At 41.4% G+C, this 17,922-nt stretch overlaps 1 protein-coding gene and 1 long non-coding RNA gene across 2 annotated transcripts in view; both read left to right on the plus strand.

Moving 5' to 3' along the window:
• The window catches only part of SLCO3A1 (solute carrier organic anion transporter family member 3A1), a 680,913-nt gene that overhangs the window by 241,323 nt on the left and 421,668 nt on the right, over positions 1–17,922 (plus strand). The window lies entirely within an intron of this gene.
• The window catches only part of LOC141084212 (uncharacterized), a 70,486-nt gene continuing 63,528 nt past the window's right edge, over positions 10,965–17,922 (plus strand). Inside the window, exon 1 of the long non-coding RNA XR_012230954.1 lies at positions 10,965–11,095. This is a non-coding gene — a long non-coding RNA (uncharacterized lncRNA). The remainder of the gene's footprint in view (positions 11,096–17,922) is intronic.

A 17,922-nucleotide genomic window follows, 5' to 3' on the forward strand; every position in this document is an offset into this window, starting at 1 on the left:
GCATCAAGAAAGCAAAAATTCTGCTGGAGTATGGAAACTTTTGAGCACAATTGTAGTATACATCAGACCAGTGTACATCTGGCTCCAAAGTCTCTGAGGTTTTCAGTTCACAGCGTAGTAAAATATAGTACAGTAGCAAGGGCAGTGCATGCCAGAAAATAAAAAGAAGGAAGTTCCAGCACCTTTAGAATGCTGATGAAGGGACTACTCTTTAAGGAACAGTAGTTGTCAAGTTGCAGAACATGAGAATTGTGACAATTAGACTGATTTCTGTAAGAAATGTAGTTTTATCCTACTATGGGCAGTAAAACCATGATTTTTTTTTTTTTTTTTTTTACAAAGGACAGACAATTTAACCATGACAATATGGAAAAATTTCACATTTCTGCAGGTGAGTAAGTTCTTATACCTGGAGGCTGCAGTTACAGTTGGAGGCATGGATAAATAACATCTCAGGGCTCTAGTTAGCAGGCAGCACTTTATGGCTTTAATTGCCAAGAATCTATACATTGACATTGAATCTTGGTCAGAGGTTTCCGCTGTCCTTCATTGCCTATGTGTCCATGCATGTGTAAGAAGATACAGTACCCACAGGTTAATTGCTGTTACATTTCCTTCTGTCACCTTTTAGCAGAGAATGATTAATAGAGAGACCTCTTATATTGTGACTTTACAAGTATCTTTTGAGTCTGCCGTCATCATGTCATGTTCCACTCTTCGTCTCACATCAATTACCATGACAGGCCTGATACATCCTACACCTCGAATGTCAATGTAGATTTGTCAAGGCTCAATAAGGTCTACTAGATATTTTTGGTACAGTATCTCCGGGATGAGGTGCTATTCATTTTGTGCTGCCTGCTGTTGCTACAGACACTTGGTGTTTCTACACATGTGGGTTTAAACTCAAGACTTTGGACGTAATCTTAAGACTTTTGTGCTGTCACAAGAAATCTATCTGGGTTTGACTCATTCTTTGAATATTGAGCTCTGTCTCAATAATTCAAGGCCTGATAATGAACCTGGAGAAGGGGAACAGGACAGGGTCAGCCATGAAATGGAAGAGGTCATTGACTGTGCTAGCGGTCAGAAGATTATTAACACTGTGGATAACATTTGCCAAAGATTTGCTTAAAAATAAAGTAAAGGCGTTTAGCTGTCATACTTGATGTTTAATAGATTTTATTTTGTGCCACTAAGGTTAGGGATAGGACAATTAGTTCAATAGCCTTCCCTCTGTATTGTAATTAAGGAATGATATTCAAGATTTGGAAAATGACTCTGCAGGAGGGTACAATGTAAAATCTATATTTAGCTGTGCATGACAGATGCTATGACACACATAATTACACATTGACCTGTAAGATGCATGTACAAGAGGCATTCTTAACATTTCTCATTTAATTAATTCCTGGAAATATTATGGCTGGCCAGAATGTAAGGGCACAAAAGCTTATTTGACATAGGGATAAATGTAGTTCTGATATAGTGTAAATTTAGCCGATCATGTTGCCTTTAAAATTAGCAATTATCTGCCCTTAAAAGTGGTCACTGCTAAAGCACCACTCCATTCCCAGTACTGCTCAGGTCCCGCGCCATCTTGTGACCCTGAGTTTTGACTAACTGGAAGTCAGAGGTAACTATTGCAAGCTCACAATGTGCAGTAAGTCTGTGAGAGCTTTGTTCCAGCTTCCATTGAGTAGTGACTTCCTTTTTGCCCAGCAAACACTGCAGTGATCCGGGAGGTCACAGACTGCAGAAGACAACTGAAGCAGCACTGGGAACAGCTGAAGGCTGCGGCTGGTAAGTATAAGACTGGGGGCAGGAAGCTTAGATTAGTAGCACCACTCCAGCATTTCAATAAAAAAAATGCTGGAGTGGTGCTTTCAACATAACTATCCCTTTCATACTTCCTTGCTTTCACCCCTCTCTGACCTCTCACGTACTATCCTACCTTGGATCTAATCCTTATAAACAGGGAGGAAATGGTTGAGGAGGTAAAAGTGGCTGGGACCCTAGGAGGTAGCGACCATGCTATTTTAGAATTTTGGATAACTAGAGGAGGAAGACCTGTGAAGACTCAGACGTCAAGGTTAGATTTCAGAAAGACAGATTTTAAGGGATTCAGAAAGAGAATTGGAGGGATCCAATGGCTGGATATCCTTAAAGACAAAAATGTCCAGGAAGGATGGGAAATCTTGAAAAATGAAATTCTCAAAGCACAATTGTTAACAATTCCGAAAAGAGGGAAGAATAGGAAGCATTTAAGGAAGCCAGGATGGATGAACACAGAACTTAAGCACATGCTAAAAAGGAAGAAAAAAATGTTTATAAAATGGAAAGAGGGAGGCATAACTAAAGAAGAATATAATGCTGTCTGTAGAACCTGCAGGGCACAAATCAGATTATCTAAAGCTGACAATGAATTGAGGCTTGCAAGAGATGTCAAAAGCAATAATAAAGGATTTTGGGGATATGTCAAAAGTAAAAGAAAAGTCAAAGATACTATAGGATTTTTACAGGATGAAAATGATGAAATGGTAAGACAGGATGTTGAGAAGGCCGAACTTTTAAATTCCTATTTTGCATCTGTTTTCTCTCAGAAAGGAAATGTGACATCAACTGTTCTTCACTGTCCTATTAAGGGTATAGAAGAATCCGGGATATCTATAAACAGAAAGATAGTGAGGAAACACTTAGCTAACCTAAATGAATTCAAGTCTCCAGGTCCAGATGAATTACACCCCAGAGTACTGAAGGAGATAGCAGAAGAAATTTTTGAACCCCTCTCCATAATATTTGAAAATTCTTGGAGAACAGGAGAAGTGCCAGAAGACTGGAGAAGAGCAAATATTGTTCCTATCTTCAAAAAGGGGAAGAAGGTGGACCCAGGCAACTATAGGCCGATGAGTCTGACTTCTATACCAGGAAAGATCTTTGAACAAATTATTAAACAACATGTATGTCAGTACCTGGATAAGAATGAAGTGATTAAACAGAGTCAGCATGGGTTTGTAACTAATAAGTCATGTCAGACTAACTTAATTTCCTTCTATGACGGAATCACTGATTGGGTGGATCAAGGAAATGCTGTAGATATAGTATATCTTGACTTCAGCAAAGCATTTGACAAAGTATCTCATACAATCCTTATTGAAAAAATGACTAAGTATGGAATGGACAAGGCAACTGTTAGGTGGATTCATAACTGGCTTAGTGATCGGACCCAAAGAGTGGTCGTAAATGGCTGCACATCCAGTTGGAAGAATGTCTCAAGTGGGGTACCACAGGGCTCTGTCCTGGGCCCTGTATTGTTCAACATCTTTATCAACGATTTAGATGAAGGAATTGAGGGTAAACTGATTAAATTTGCTGATGACACAAAGCTAGGAGGGATAGCTAATACTAGAGAAGAGAGAGAGAGGATTCAAAAAGATATAAATAAACTGGAGAAGTGGGCAGCAACTAACAGAATGGTTTTTAACAGGGACAAATGCAAAGTACTACATCTGGGCAATAAAAATGAAAAAAGCATATACAGAATGGGAGGAATAGGCCTAAGCAACAGCACATGTGAAAAAGACTTGGGTATACTAATAGATCACAAACTGAATATGAGTCAACAGTGTGATGCAGCAGCAAAAAAAGCAAATGCAATTCTAGGATGTATTAACAGAAGCATACAGTCTAGATCACGTGAAGTCATTATTTCCCTCTACTCCTCTTTGGTCAGACCTCATCTGGAATATTGTGTCCAGTTTTGGGCACCACATTTTAAAAAAGACATCAACAAACTGGAGCAAGTTCAGAAAAGAGCAACAAGAATGGTGACCGGTCTGCAAACCCTGTCTTATGAGGAAAGGTTGCAGGATTTGGGATTGTTTAGTTTGCAAAAGAGAAGACTGAGAGGAGACTTAATAGCTGTCTACAAATATCTCAAGGGCTGTCACATTGTAGAAGGATCATCTTTATTCTCATTTGCACAAGGAAAGACTAGAAGCAATGGGATGAAGCTGAATGGGAGGAAACACAGATTAGATATTAGAAAAAACTTTTTGACAGTTAGAGTGATCAATGAGTGGAACAGGCTGCCACGAGAAGTGGTGAGTTCTCCTTCAATGGAAGTCTTCAAACTGAGGCTGGACAGACATCTAACTGGGATGATTTAGCGAATCCTGCTTTGAGCAGGGGTTTGGACCAGATGGCCCAGGAGGTCCCTTCCAACTCTACGATTCTATGATTCTATGATTCTATGATTCTATGATCCCGTCCAGGGGCCCTGGGCCTGTCTGACCCGGGACAGGATAGTACGTCATAGCAATCTGCCGCGCTCTCGGGGGAAGCGTGGCCGATCGTGGCCGGGTAGCAGCTGATTCTCACAGCTGACACAGTGGTCACAGACTGCTCCCGGCACTTTAAACCCCGGCACACAGCGATCAAACATGATCGCAGAGCTCCATTGGCATACAGAAGCATCACACAGGGAGGCGGCTCCCTGCGTGCTTCCCTCAGAATAACGCAATGAGATCGCGTTGTTCTGAGTATCTCCATGGGGACACCCAGCTTCAAGATGGCTGCGGGGTCCTTCCGGGTCCTGCAGTGAGGTGGCTTGTCAGTGCCTACTGAGAGCAGGCACCAGCAAGCCTCCTTCACTGCCTGTCAGATCGCTGAGCTGATCTGACACAGTGCTGTGTAAAGTGTCAGATCAGCGATCTGACATGATATAATGATGTCCCATCCTGGGACAATGTAATAAAGTAAAAAAAAAATGTGAAAAAATATTTTAAAAATAATTCCTAAATAAAGAAAAAAATATTTTCCAATAAATATATTTCTTTATGTAAATAAAAAAAAATAAAAGTACACATATTTAGTATCGCCGCGTCCATAACGACCCGACCTATAAAACTGTCCCTCTAGTTAACCGCTTTAGTGAACCCCATAAAAAAACAAGGAAAAAAAACAATGCTTTATCATCATACTGCCAAATAAAAAGTGGAATAACACGCAATCAAAAAGACAGATATAAGTAAACGTGGTACCGCTGAAAACGTCATCTTGTCCCACAAAAAATGAGCCACTATACAGCATCATCAGTGAAAAAATAAAAAAGTTATAGCTCTCAGAATAAAGCGATGCAAAAATAATAATTTTTTATAGAAAATAGTTTTTATTGTATACTAGCTGAAGAGCCCAGCGCTGCCCGGGCATAGTAACTAACTGTGGTTAGTTATAGCAAATTATAATTATCCTCCATCCCATATTCCCGTGCCCATATACCCATCATACATATCCACGATCCCATAGGCCCGTGCCCCTATACCCATCATACATATCCTCCATCCCATAGTCGAGTGCCCATATACCCATCACACATCCTCCATCCCATAGTACCGTGCCCATATACCCATCACACATCCTTCATCCCATAGTCCCATGCCCATATAACCATCATACATATTCGCCATCCCATAGTCGAGTGCCCATATACCCATCACACATCCTCCATCCCATAGTCCCATGCCCATATACTCATCACACATCCTTCTTCCCTTAGTCCCATGCCCATATACCCATCATACATATTCGCCATCCCATAGTCGAGTGCCCATATACCCATCAAACATCCTTCATCTCATAGTCCCATGCCCATATACCCATCATATATATCCTCCATCCCATAGTCCCGTGCCCATATACCCATCATACATATCCTCCATCCCATAGTCCCGTGCCCATATACCCATCATACATATCCACCATCCCATAGTCCCTTGCCCATATACCCATCATACATAGCCTCCATCCCATAGTCCAGTGCCCATATACCCATCACACATCCTCCATCCCAAAGTCCCATGCCCATATACCATCATACATATCCGCCATCCCATAGTCCCATGCCCATATGCCCATCATACATATCCTCCATCCCATAGTCCCGTGCCCATATACCCATCATACATATCCGCCATCCCATAGTCCCTTGCCCATATACCCATCATACATATCCTCCATCCCATAGTCCAGTGCCCATATACCCATCACACATCCTCCATCCCAAAGTCCCGTGCCCATATACCATCATACATATCCGCCATCCCATAGTCCCATGCCCATATACCCATCATACATATCCTCCATCCCTTAGTCCCATGCCCATATACCCATCACACATCTTTCATCCCATAGTCCCATGCCCATATACCCATCATACATATTCGCCGTCCCATAGTCGAGTGCCCATATACCCATCACACATCCTTCATCTCATAGTCCCATGCCTATATACCCATCATATATATCTGCCATCCCATAGTCCCGTGCCCATATACCCATCATACATATCCGCCATCCCATAGTCCCGTGTCCATATACCCATCATACATATCCTCCATCCCATAGTCCAGTGCCCATATACCCATTACACATCCTCCATCCCATAGTCCCGTGCCCATATACCCATCATACATATCCGCCGTCCCATAGTCCCATGCCCATATACCCATCATACATATCCGCCATCCCATAGTCCCGTGCCCATATACCCATCATACATATCCTCCATCCCATAGTCCAGTGCCCATATACCCATCACACATCCTCCATCCCATAGTCAACCATTATGACATCATAATGAGTGGCGGGGCTTGCCACCTATGATGACATCAGCGTCGCCATGGAAACCATTATGACATCATAATGAGGGGTGGGGCTTGATACGCACACACTGTTTCCCCATTATGTAGATAGGGGCATTATTACATCATAATGAGGGGCGGGGCTTGACACGCACACACTTTTTCCCCATTATGTAGACAGGGGCAAAATTGTTTGGTGAATTGGAACGCGCGGGGTTAAAATTTTGCCTTACAACATAGCCTAGGACGCTCTCGGGGTCCAGACGTGTGACTGTGCCAAATTTTGTGGCTGTAGCTGCGACGGTGCGGATGCCTATCCCGGACATACACACACGCATACATACACACATACATACATACATACATACATACATACATACACACTTTGAGCTTTATATATTAGATAAGCACCAAAACATAAAAAAGATGTAAGTGAGGTATCGCTGTACTCGTACTGACCCGAAGAATAAAACCACTTTATCAATTTTACACGCGGAATGGTATAAACGCCAACCCCAAAAGAAATTCATGAATTGCTGGTTTTTGTTCATTCTGCCTCCCAAAAATTGTAATAAAAAGCAATCAAAAATGTCATGTACCCGAAATTGTACCAAGAAAATCATCCACACGTCCCACAAAAAAAAGACCTCACATGACTCTGTGGGCCAAAATATGGAAACATTATAGCTCTCAAAATGTGGTGATGCAAAAACTATTTTTTGCAATAAAAAGCATCTTTTAGCATATGACAGCTGCCAAACATAAAAACCCGCTATAAATAGTAAATCAAACCCCCTTTATCACCCCTTTAGTTAGGGAAATATAATAAAACAAAACAAATATTCATTTCCATTTTCCTGTTATGGTTAGAGTTGGGGCTAAATTTAAGGTTAGTGTTGAGGCTAAAGTTAGGGTTAGGGTTGGGGCTAAGGTTAGGGTTAGGGTTGGGGCTAAAGTTAGGGTTAGGGATTGAATTAGAGTTCGTGTTAGGGTTTGGATTAGGGTTAGTGTTTGGATTAGGGTTATTTTTGGGATTAGGGATAGGGATGTGTTAGGGTTTGGTTTGTGGTTAGGGTTATGGTTAGGGCTGAGATTAGGGTTAGGGGAGAGTTGAGGTTAGGGTTGGAGTTAGAATTGGGGGGTTTCCACTGTTTAGGCACATCAGAGGCTCTCCAAAGGTGACATGGTGTCCAATCTCAAATCCAGCCAATTTTGCATTGAAAAGTCAAACAGCGCTCCTTCTCTTCCGAGCTCTGCCATGCACCCAAACAGTTGTTTACTTCATATATTGGGTATCAGCATACTCAGGACAAATTGTACAACAACTTTTGGGGTCCAATTTCTCCTGTTACCCTTAGTAAAATAAAAAATTCGATCTGAAGTCAATTTTTTGTGAAAGAAGTTACATGTTCATTTTTTTAAAAATTCCAAAAATTCCTGTGAAGAACCTAAAGGGTTAATAAACTTCTTGCGTGTAGTTATCAGGGGTGCAGTTTTTAGAATGGTGTCACTTTTGGGTATTTTCATATAGACCCCTCAAAGTGACTTCAAATGTGATGTGGTCCCTAAAAAAAATGGTGTTGGAAAAATGAGAAATCGCTGGTCAACTTTTGACCCTTATAACTTCCTAACAAAATAAAAATTTTGCTTCCAAAATTGTGCTGATATAAATTAGACATATGGGAAATTTTATTTATTAACTATTTTATGCGATATGACTCTCTGATATAAGGGTATAAAAATTCAACGTTTGAAAATTGCAAATTTTTCAAAATGTTTGCCAAATTTTCATTTTTTTTCACAAATACACGCAAGTCATATCAAATTAATTTTACCACTATCATGAAGTACAATATGTCACGAGAAAACAGTGTCAGAATCACTTGGATGCATGGAAACGTTCCAGAGTTATTACCTCATAAAGGGACAGTGGTCAGAATTGTAAAAATTGGCCTGGTCATTAACATGTAAACCACCCTTGGGGGTAAAGGGGTTAATTGGCTATTGTTGCTTGCTAGCTAAAACATTTTCCTACATGGGCCGCTAAGGCTGTGTGCACACGCTGCGGATTCCGCTGCGTTTCCGCAGCAGTTTTAGCTGCGGTGTACAGTACCATTCATTTGAATGGGAAAAAAAAAACGCTGTGCCGACGCTGCGGAAAAAACCGCGCGGATTTGCTGCGGTTTTGAATCCGCAGAAAGAATTGCATGTCAATTCTTTCTGCGGAAACCGCTGCGGGTTCCTATCTCCACCATTGTGGAGATAGTGAATCCGCAGGACCAAACCGCAGGCAAAACCGCAGATAATCCGCAGGTCTTTGGACCTGCGGATTATCTGCGGTTTTTGCAAAATCCGTGCGGATTAATCCGCAGCGGATTCCGCAGCGTGTGCACGTACCCTAAAGCCCACTGATGAATGTTTCTTCTAGCGAGAAAGATGGTTCCCATATCATGAATCTTTTCTATGAGGTTCACATGCTCTAATGGAGCATATGAGATGGGGTTGATATATGGAGACAACCCCTTTTATTCATATACTGATTGTCTTCCAATCCTGCTGTTCCTACAAGGAGTCCAAAAAACATATATCACGTTGGTAAATTAGCATAAGTGGGATGAGCTAATGTTTTATTTTACAAATGTAAATTTCTGCACTGTAATTATAATATTTAATTTACTTGCTTATTTAGCCCCAATAAGCGCTTTACAGCTATCATCATCACTGTCCCTATTGAGGCTCACAGTCTACAGTAGATTCCATACCAGTATGTCTTCGTAATGTGGGAGGAAACCGGAGTACTCCGAGGAAACCCACACAAACACGAGGAGAACATACAAACTCCTTGCAGATGTTGCCCTTGGTGAACCTAGGACTCCAGCGCTTCAAGGTTATAGTGCTAACCACTGAGCCACCTTGCTGCTCAGTATGCAAATGCTTGTACTCATTTGGCACTTTTGCTTGTTGTTACCTAATTGCAGTTTCTTTGAAAATGTCCAGAAACACTAGAAAAGTAACATGTATGATTGAATAAGACAAACTATATGTAATATAAGAAAACTTTGATTAAAACTTAGATTGCCAAATATATATAAAAACCCTTAAAATCATTGAGTCGTTCCTATGCATTGTTGCACTTTTCACAAGAGAAATATGCCAACAGTGCTCACTAGGGAATCCTAAATGCTCATGCAGGAAAATTATGTGAGAGTAGAGCTTTCCTTTAAGTTAATTAGCCAGTGACTATGCTTGTCACTTGTTAAGTAATTGATTTATTCGTGGCTGTTAACTTGACCTAGAATTACCCTGATTATGCGTTCACTGTCAGCCAAGTGGTTTTCTACATTAGTCTTTATAAGGTATAAGACTATTCCATACTGCTGTATATTGTCGTGTAACTGGGAGAAGAAGAAGAATTGAGAAAATACTTTTTCAGGGTTTTTCTTTGACACTATGTTAGAATATTAGTTTAGTTTTATTGTATTTGGATGTTTAGTTCACACCCTGTTTAGTGTGCACTGTTTAGTCTGTACACTATTTAGTGTGTACCCTGTTTAGTGTGCACTGTTTAGTCTGTACACTATTTAGTGTGTACCCTGTTTAGTCTGTACACTATTTAGCGTGCACCCTTTTTAGAGTGCACTGTTTAGTTTGAACACTATTTAGTTTGCACTCTGTTTAGTGTGCACTGTTTAGTCTGTACACTATTTAGCGTGCACCCTTTTTGGAGTGCAGTTTAGTTTGAACACTATTTAGTTTGCACTGCGTTTAGTTTGCACTCTGTTTAGTTTGCACTCTTTTATCAACTAACATACTTAATGTACTAATTTATTTAATGTTTGTATAAGACCATATACTTTTTTTCACCCTCATACAAGTGAATTTTTAGCAGGGTTGATAAACGTACTATATTTTAGAGTATATTTATAGTACGTTGGTCTGTAGCATATGTTTTCCTGTTATCCTTGGTATTCTTAGAATCCAACATTAAACCTTTTCCATAGGTTAAAGGATTACATACCTAGCGCTGGAAATCTGATGGTTGAGAATCAGGGTTGCCTAATTGATTTTTATTTTTTTCTGGACGGCTTATCAAAAAATCACAGACAGACAATATTTTTTACAGACATATTGGAAAAACAATAATGAATCATTATGACTATAAGTGATACCTGTCTACAGCCTATAATTTTGATCTGATAGCATCAGGTGCATTCACTGTAAACTGTAAAAATATGAATTACTGTCAAAATAATCTGTATAAATTCAGCTTCCAAAAAAAATCACAGACACGTTAATTTTTTTGTTGACAGACAAGGCAAAAAAGTGCTGTATTTTTATATACTGTCCTGGAATGTCTGAGCGGTTGGCAACCCTGTTAGGAACCTCATCAGTCCTGAGAATGGGGCTCCTGAACCTTGAGAATGAGGCTTTGCAATACCCCATCTTGAATGGAGGTGAGTTGTGTAAGTTTACAAATATGAACCTAGCACTCAACAGTTGAGTGCTAGGTTCATTTTTGTTGCTTTAACGGTTTGGGAACCTAACCTTAGCACCATCTTGAGTTATGCTCACGGAGTTGTTTAAGTTTGACCTACACTCCATTCATTGTCTGTGGGACTGCTGGAAATAGTCAATTGATGTACTCAGCTTTTTCCATCAGTCTCATAGATAATGAATGGAGCAGAAGAGGATGTCAACTTTGGATTCTGGGAATAATTCTTTAAAGTGATGGTCTGAAATACAACTTCATTTTCATCCTAAAGCTCTGTCTATTTAATGCCATAATCTAAACTATTTCTAATATACTTGAATTAAAAATCCCCTATCCTTCCGTAACTACACCATCTAATTGCTTTTCTTCTTTTTTTCACAACTTCCTTTTTTGGTGACACGTTGAGATTCTCAATGCGTGCTGGGATGCTCAAACAAAACGTCATCAGGGGCAAAGGCTGTGGTCACTACCACAGCCCCTTACACTAAGGGTGTGTGCGCACGCTGCGGAATCTGCTGCGGTTCCGCAGCGGATTGGCCCTGTGGATCCGCAGCAGTTTCTGCTGCAGTGTACAGTACCATTATTCCCTATGGGAAATGGAAACCGCAGTGCAGATGCTGCGGAATTGTCTGCGCGGATTTTCTGCGGTTTCTAAACCGCAGAAAGAATTGCATGTCAATTCTTTCTGCGGATTCCGCAGCAGTTTACCATCTCCTCCATTGTGGAGATGGTAAAACCGCAGGGCAAAACGGCAGGATAATCCGCAGATAAGCTGCAGGTCTTTTGACTTGCGGATTTATCTGCAGATTTTGAAAATCCGCACGGATCAATCCGCAGCAGATTCCGCAGCGTGTGCACACAGCCTTACACTCCTGTGCCTGTCCTCTCCCTGAAATGAAGCATCATCAGTGAGCCTGGTTTCAGGGGCTGGGCTAGACCCTGCACGATGTGCACTGTGTGATGTACACAACCACAGTGCTTTCTGTTGTCTGCTCATCAGTAGAAACTAGCCGGAACTAAAGCACACTTTTAGTGTGAGTTGTAAGATGAATATGTGGCTTGCAAAGACCAACTAAGCCCCCACAAGTGATGTCACTAGCTGGGGTGACGCTGGTCTCTTCACGGCTTGCAGCACACACTGACAGTGCACTCTATTGCCGGATTGTTTCTACAGATCTGAACCGGTATTGGAGCACATGGTCATTGTGGACATCGCACAGTGCACGTCATGCAGGGACTCGTCCAGCCACTAAAACGACTGTCGCCGATGACGCTTCGTTTCAGGGAGGGGCAGGGGCCGCAGCTTCGGCGCTCAGATGTTGCTTTGAGTGTCCGAGTATGCACTGAGATTCTCAAAGGAATGGTCATCAAAAAGGATGTTGTAAAAAAGAGTAACGTAGTTACATAGTGTAGTTAGGGAAGGATAGAGACTTTAATTCAAGAATATTAAAATGTAGTTTAGACTATGGCATCAAACAGAAGTTTTTATATGCAAGTGTAAAAATATAACTTTTAACTACCTTTTAACTGTTTTTATTAAGACATTCAGCATTTCTAGGATATGGACATTTACCCAGGTCCCAAGATCATTGCACACCCATTCATTTTTTAGACAGGATCCAACTTAGCAACCTTCCTATAACAGCTGACTGCATACTCCGCAAGATGGAGACCCTTCTATGAGCTTCTTGGGCTTGTTGTAAATTCGATAGTAATATTGAACTGAAAACAAAATGCCCTGATTTTCAATGAAAGCCCAATCAGATGTATTTCCTACTTTATTAATAGAACAATACGTCTTGTTAAAGTATCTCAGCCCCGGTGATCTCTCTGTCATTAGGCTATAAAGTGAGCCTCAGAAGCCGTCTAAAAGAGCTGCATCAATATAACTACTCTGACAGTAATCAGCACAGGATAAATCATATCAGACAGTAACGCGTTCAATATGTCAGAGTGAGGGTGCAACATTTAACCCTTTCACAAAGGGAAATTAAATGTTGGTTCTGATTGGATTCGTTTTAGGCCATGACTTTTTTCAGAGGTTCTCATTTTACTTTGGGCTAATTCTCTTAAATAAAGAAATAAAAATAATACCTTAGTAACTAAAATGTGCTAAATAAATAGGGGTGAATTTATGTTCATCTTCACCAGTTTTCTGCTGGTAAAAACCTGTAGATTATTCGTATTTTGAGAATTTTTTCTTTTTTTTTTTTGAGCCCTCACCACCACTTTTCAAAATCTCCACGTCCTGAAAATTACATTAGGTATAGTGTAGATTTGTCTGGTGTAGAATTGATTTAGGGTACACATAACGATGTCCCAGCGATCCCACCAATGATCCGACGTGGATGGGATCGCTGGGATATTGTTAGCTGATCGCTGGTGAGCTGTCACATTGACAGACCCTGCAGCGATCAGGACCAGCGAGTACGCTGGTTACCAACGTAAACATCGGGTTTCTAAGAGCCGCGGGGCCCTTTGAAACCCGATGTTTACCCTAGATACCAGCGTGCACTGCAGGTAGGGCGGGAGGTGGAGGCAGAGCGGCGCAGACAGACCGGCGTAGCTCTGCTATCTCCTACTCCGGTCTGACAGACTGGAGAAACAGAAAGCAGAGCTACTTCGGTCTGTGCACCGCTCAGCGCTCTGCCTCCACCTCCCGCCCTGCCTGCAGTGCACGCTGGTATCTAGGGTAAACATCGGGTTTCTAAGGGCCCCGCAGCCCTTAGAAACCCGATGATTATGTTGGTAACCAGTGTGCAGCGTCGCTCATCGCTGGCTCCTGCTGCAACAGGCAGCGATGTGAGCTGGCCAGCGGGAGACCAGCGATTAAAAAACGGGCCAGGACGATCCAGCACGATCAGCGATACCCCGCGGGGGGGGGCGATCGCTGCTGGATGTCACACACAGCGATCTCGCTGGAGAGATCGCTGATGTGAAACAAAATCAGCAATCTCGCCAGCGAGATCGCTGTGTGTAAAGGGCCCTTTAGAGGTGCACAGACTGCAGTAGATGTAGCTATTTTATTAGCAGGCTTGTGTTTCTTAATAAATTCTGTGCATTTTAAATTAGCGGCTAGACTGCCAGGGTTAAAAATGTTTGAAGACTTACAATTGTAATAATTTGATGTGTTACACATTTGAAGATTGTTCTTAAAATAAATCTGTCACCCAATTTTTTCTACTGAATCTGAGTCGTATAATGTATGAAAAAAGACCCTGATTCCAACGATGTATCACTTAGTTTACTAGGAGCAGTAGTATTTAGATATAAAATGTAGCAGAGCTCAGAAAACTGCCCATGCCTACACCACAGCTCTATACTTACATTACATATGAACAGTGAGCTGCTTATCACAGGAGGATATGTGGTTGGACAACTTGGCAGGAAGCACCTAGTCCGAGCAATGATAATGTCCTAGTGGTACAAACTTCATTGTAAGTAAATTGACCCATTGTTGAATTCAGTGTCATCATGCTGTCCTCAGATTACATAGCAAAAACCTGCTGACAGATTCCCTTTAACTTGCTCAATAATGTGGATGTAAGTGGTCAACACCTTTCCTCCAGTAAGTAATTCAAACCAGTAACAAAAAGTCAATGGAAGCTGCGCCTTTTGGGATCTTTCCATTCCTATGTAAATAACTAATATTCTATTTTGTTTGTCTTAAAAAGGCTCTCCAGCGTAACCAAAGTTAGCTTTTTTTCAGGTACAATGTTTATTATCTGTGTCAGGTTTTGCATTATTCCAACTCAAATGAATAGGGCACAAATGTGGTGTTAATTCTGCGTGGAAAAACCCATCCCTTTTTTTTCTAAGGCTATGTGCACACGTTGCGGATTCTGCTGCGTTTCCACAGCGGTTTTGGCCCTGCGGAAACGCAGCAGTTCCGCTGACATGGTACAGTACAATGAAACCCTATGGGGTTTCAAAAGCGCTGTGCTCACGGTGCATTTTTTTCTGCACGGTTTTGCTGCGGTTTACAAACCGCAGCATGTTAATTGTTTGTGCGGTTTCCGCAGCGGTTTCACACCTTTAACATAGTGGAGGTGTGAAACCGCAGGGCAAAACCGCAGCGGAATCCGCAACGTGTGCACATAGCCTAAATCTGGACAACTTCTTTATTGATATGTCAAAGTAAAAGTAGACACTGGCAGCCTTTATGAGTGCCTTCTTAAATTGAGGATACGAATGAAAGATATAAATATCCAGTGCTATCATCCTCATTATTGTGGGCCAAAATATAAAGTTTCCCCCCTCTGTAGACAGTTTGTGCAGAGGAGAACCATACGACCGTCACAAGTACATGCGCTCTTCTATCTTAAAGCATACAGTATGTTACAAGAGAAGTGAAGTATGACAGCCACCATCTGGTCACACAGAAGATTACCTGAGCTCTGGCTACAAGAGCTGATACTATTTATACAAGTAGAATTGAATTCTACTCAAATTTTACAAAAATCCACATTCAACAAAATAAGGATTTTTTAAAATGTGCATTCAGCAAATCGGAGCCTTGTGGCCAGCATTTTGATGGACCATAAACGACCATCACAAAAGTTAAAAATAATTATACTCACCTCTTATGCTCACCTCTCCAGCCAATCCATTCCTTGCCATCCTATTTGATTCTTCTTTCAACCACCGTGAATATTGATACGTCAGGCGTCTTCATGATGGGCGAGGACTTCCAGGTTTGATGAGGCCTGGGACGGTTTGGTGCATTGTCACAACATGTGCCGTGATTTTACGCGCACATATGCAAAACCTTCAAAGACCACATCAGTTCCCAAAGTCCCTGAGGAGGGTCAGGATTTCAGAACTCATAGCGGTAATAAAACAGACTAAGGAAGCATATTGCCATAAAATACGCATAGCTTTATTAAAGTACATACAAGACACACATACATAATAAAAGGAGATGTGTATACCAGTGGGTGTCGCAGATACATGGGATCCAAAAATGGAGTAGAGGGCTCAAAACACTATGCTGTACCGCCAAAAAGGGCTACAATATGATCATCATGTATTATAATTTACTGTAGTCATGCGCCCAAATGAATCACTTACTAATATATTTATATACATGGAAATTATTAAATTTAATCATCATCCATTCAATACATGATGATCATATTGTAGCCCTTTTTGGCGGTACAGCATAGTGTTTTGAGCCCTCTACTCCATTTTTGGATCCCATGTATCTGCGACACCCACTGGTATACACATCTCCTTTTATTATGTATGTGTGTCTTGTATGTACTTTAATAAAGCTATGCGTATTTTATGGCAATATGCTTCCTTAGTCTGTTTGGTTCACATATTTGGTGGGAAGCGCCATGTTTTCTAAGGCCCTTGTTGTGGGAATATATATACTCATAGCGGTAATAAGATGATACAACGAGGACCAGACGGGGACCTGATGAACGGAGGGCTGTAGAGGTGAGTGGTAAGGTGAGTATAAGTATTTTTCTTATTTTTTACATATTACATTTATTATGCTTGAGGCTGTGTGCCCATGATGCGATTTTTAAGCACTTTTGCCGCAAAAACGCTGCAAAAACATTTAAAAATCTTGTACAGAACGCACCCCATGCATTCCGCACATGCTGTGCTAGTGCTGCGCTTTTTTCCGCGGCGGAAACGTATTGCGGAAAAAATCGCAGCATGATCATTCTTTTGTGCGGAATCGCAAAGAATTGCCGCGATTCCGCACCCATAGGAATGCATGAGAACCGCTTACTTCCCGCATGTGGCTATGCCCACCATGCGGGAAGTTAAGCATCTCGTGTGCGGTTGGTACCCACGGTGTGGAGGAGAGGAGACTGTCCTCCAGGCCCTGGGTACCATACCCCTGTAAAAAAAAGAATAAAAAATCGGGGTATATTTACCTTCCGACTTCCCGCGCTGTATTCCCGGCCTAAGCGTTCCCAGTAATGCAGCAAGGTCCTGTGATGACGTAGTCTCGCGTGACTCTAGCGGTCTCGCGAGATCGCTATAGTAACGCGAGACAAACGTCATCACAGGTCTCGCAAGGCATTACTGGGAACGCTGAGGCCCGGGATGGCAGCGCGGGACATCGGAAGGTAAATATACCCCGATTTTTTATTTTTTTATCATTTTTAACATTTTATCTTTTACTATTGAGGCCGCATAGGCGGCCTCAATAGTAAAAAGCTGGTCACACTTGTCAAACACTATGTTTGACGAGTGTGACCAACCTGTCAATCACTTTCCAAGCGATGCTTCAAATCGCTTGGAAAGTGCTTGAGAAAATCGCGAACAGAATCACGGTAAAATCGTGGTGAAATCGCGGGGAAAAAAACTCACGATTTCTGGGAAGGAGTCCGGTTTTCAGTGTGCGTTTTAACACGCAACGTGGGCACATAGCCTTAGGGTCTAAAGGGACCCCAGAACATAATCATTGGACATTCAATTTGTTCAGAATAATTTCACTATGAATCAAATTTCCTTGGGAAATTACAATTTTGCCAGAGTGGCTACTCTTACAGCTTTGTTGCCAACATGTACTATGAAGGCATGTGGCTATGAGATCATACTGTAACCAGAGCAATTTAATTGATTAATTTCACAACATTTTATTTCTCCCACCTCTCTACTCCCCAATATTTCTCTATATCTCATCTCAACATATCTGTAAAAATCTTCAAAACTTTGTGACATGCCTAAAAATAAACCTCTGTTCACGTTTGGGTTGTGGATTTCAATATGGAGGGTGGAAATGACAATGCATTAGTCTATCAATTTCCATTGTGTTGTCATAGCCAA

This window comes from Dendrobates tinctorius, unplaced genomic scaffold, assembly GCF_039654945.1.
Source record: "Dendrobates tinctorius isolate UK_male_01 unplaced genomic scaffold, ASM3965494v1 ptg000022l, whole genome shotgun sequence".
Lineage (NCBI taxonomy): Eukaryota > Metazoa > Chordata > Amphibia > Anura > Dendrobatidae > Dendrobates > Dendrobates tinctorius.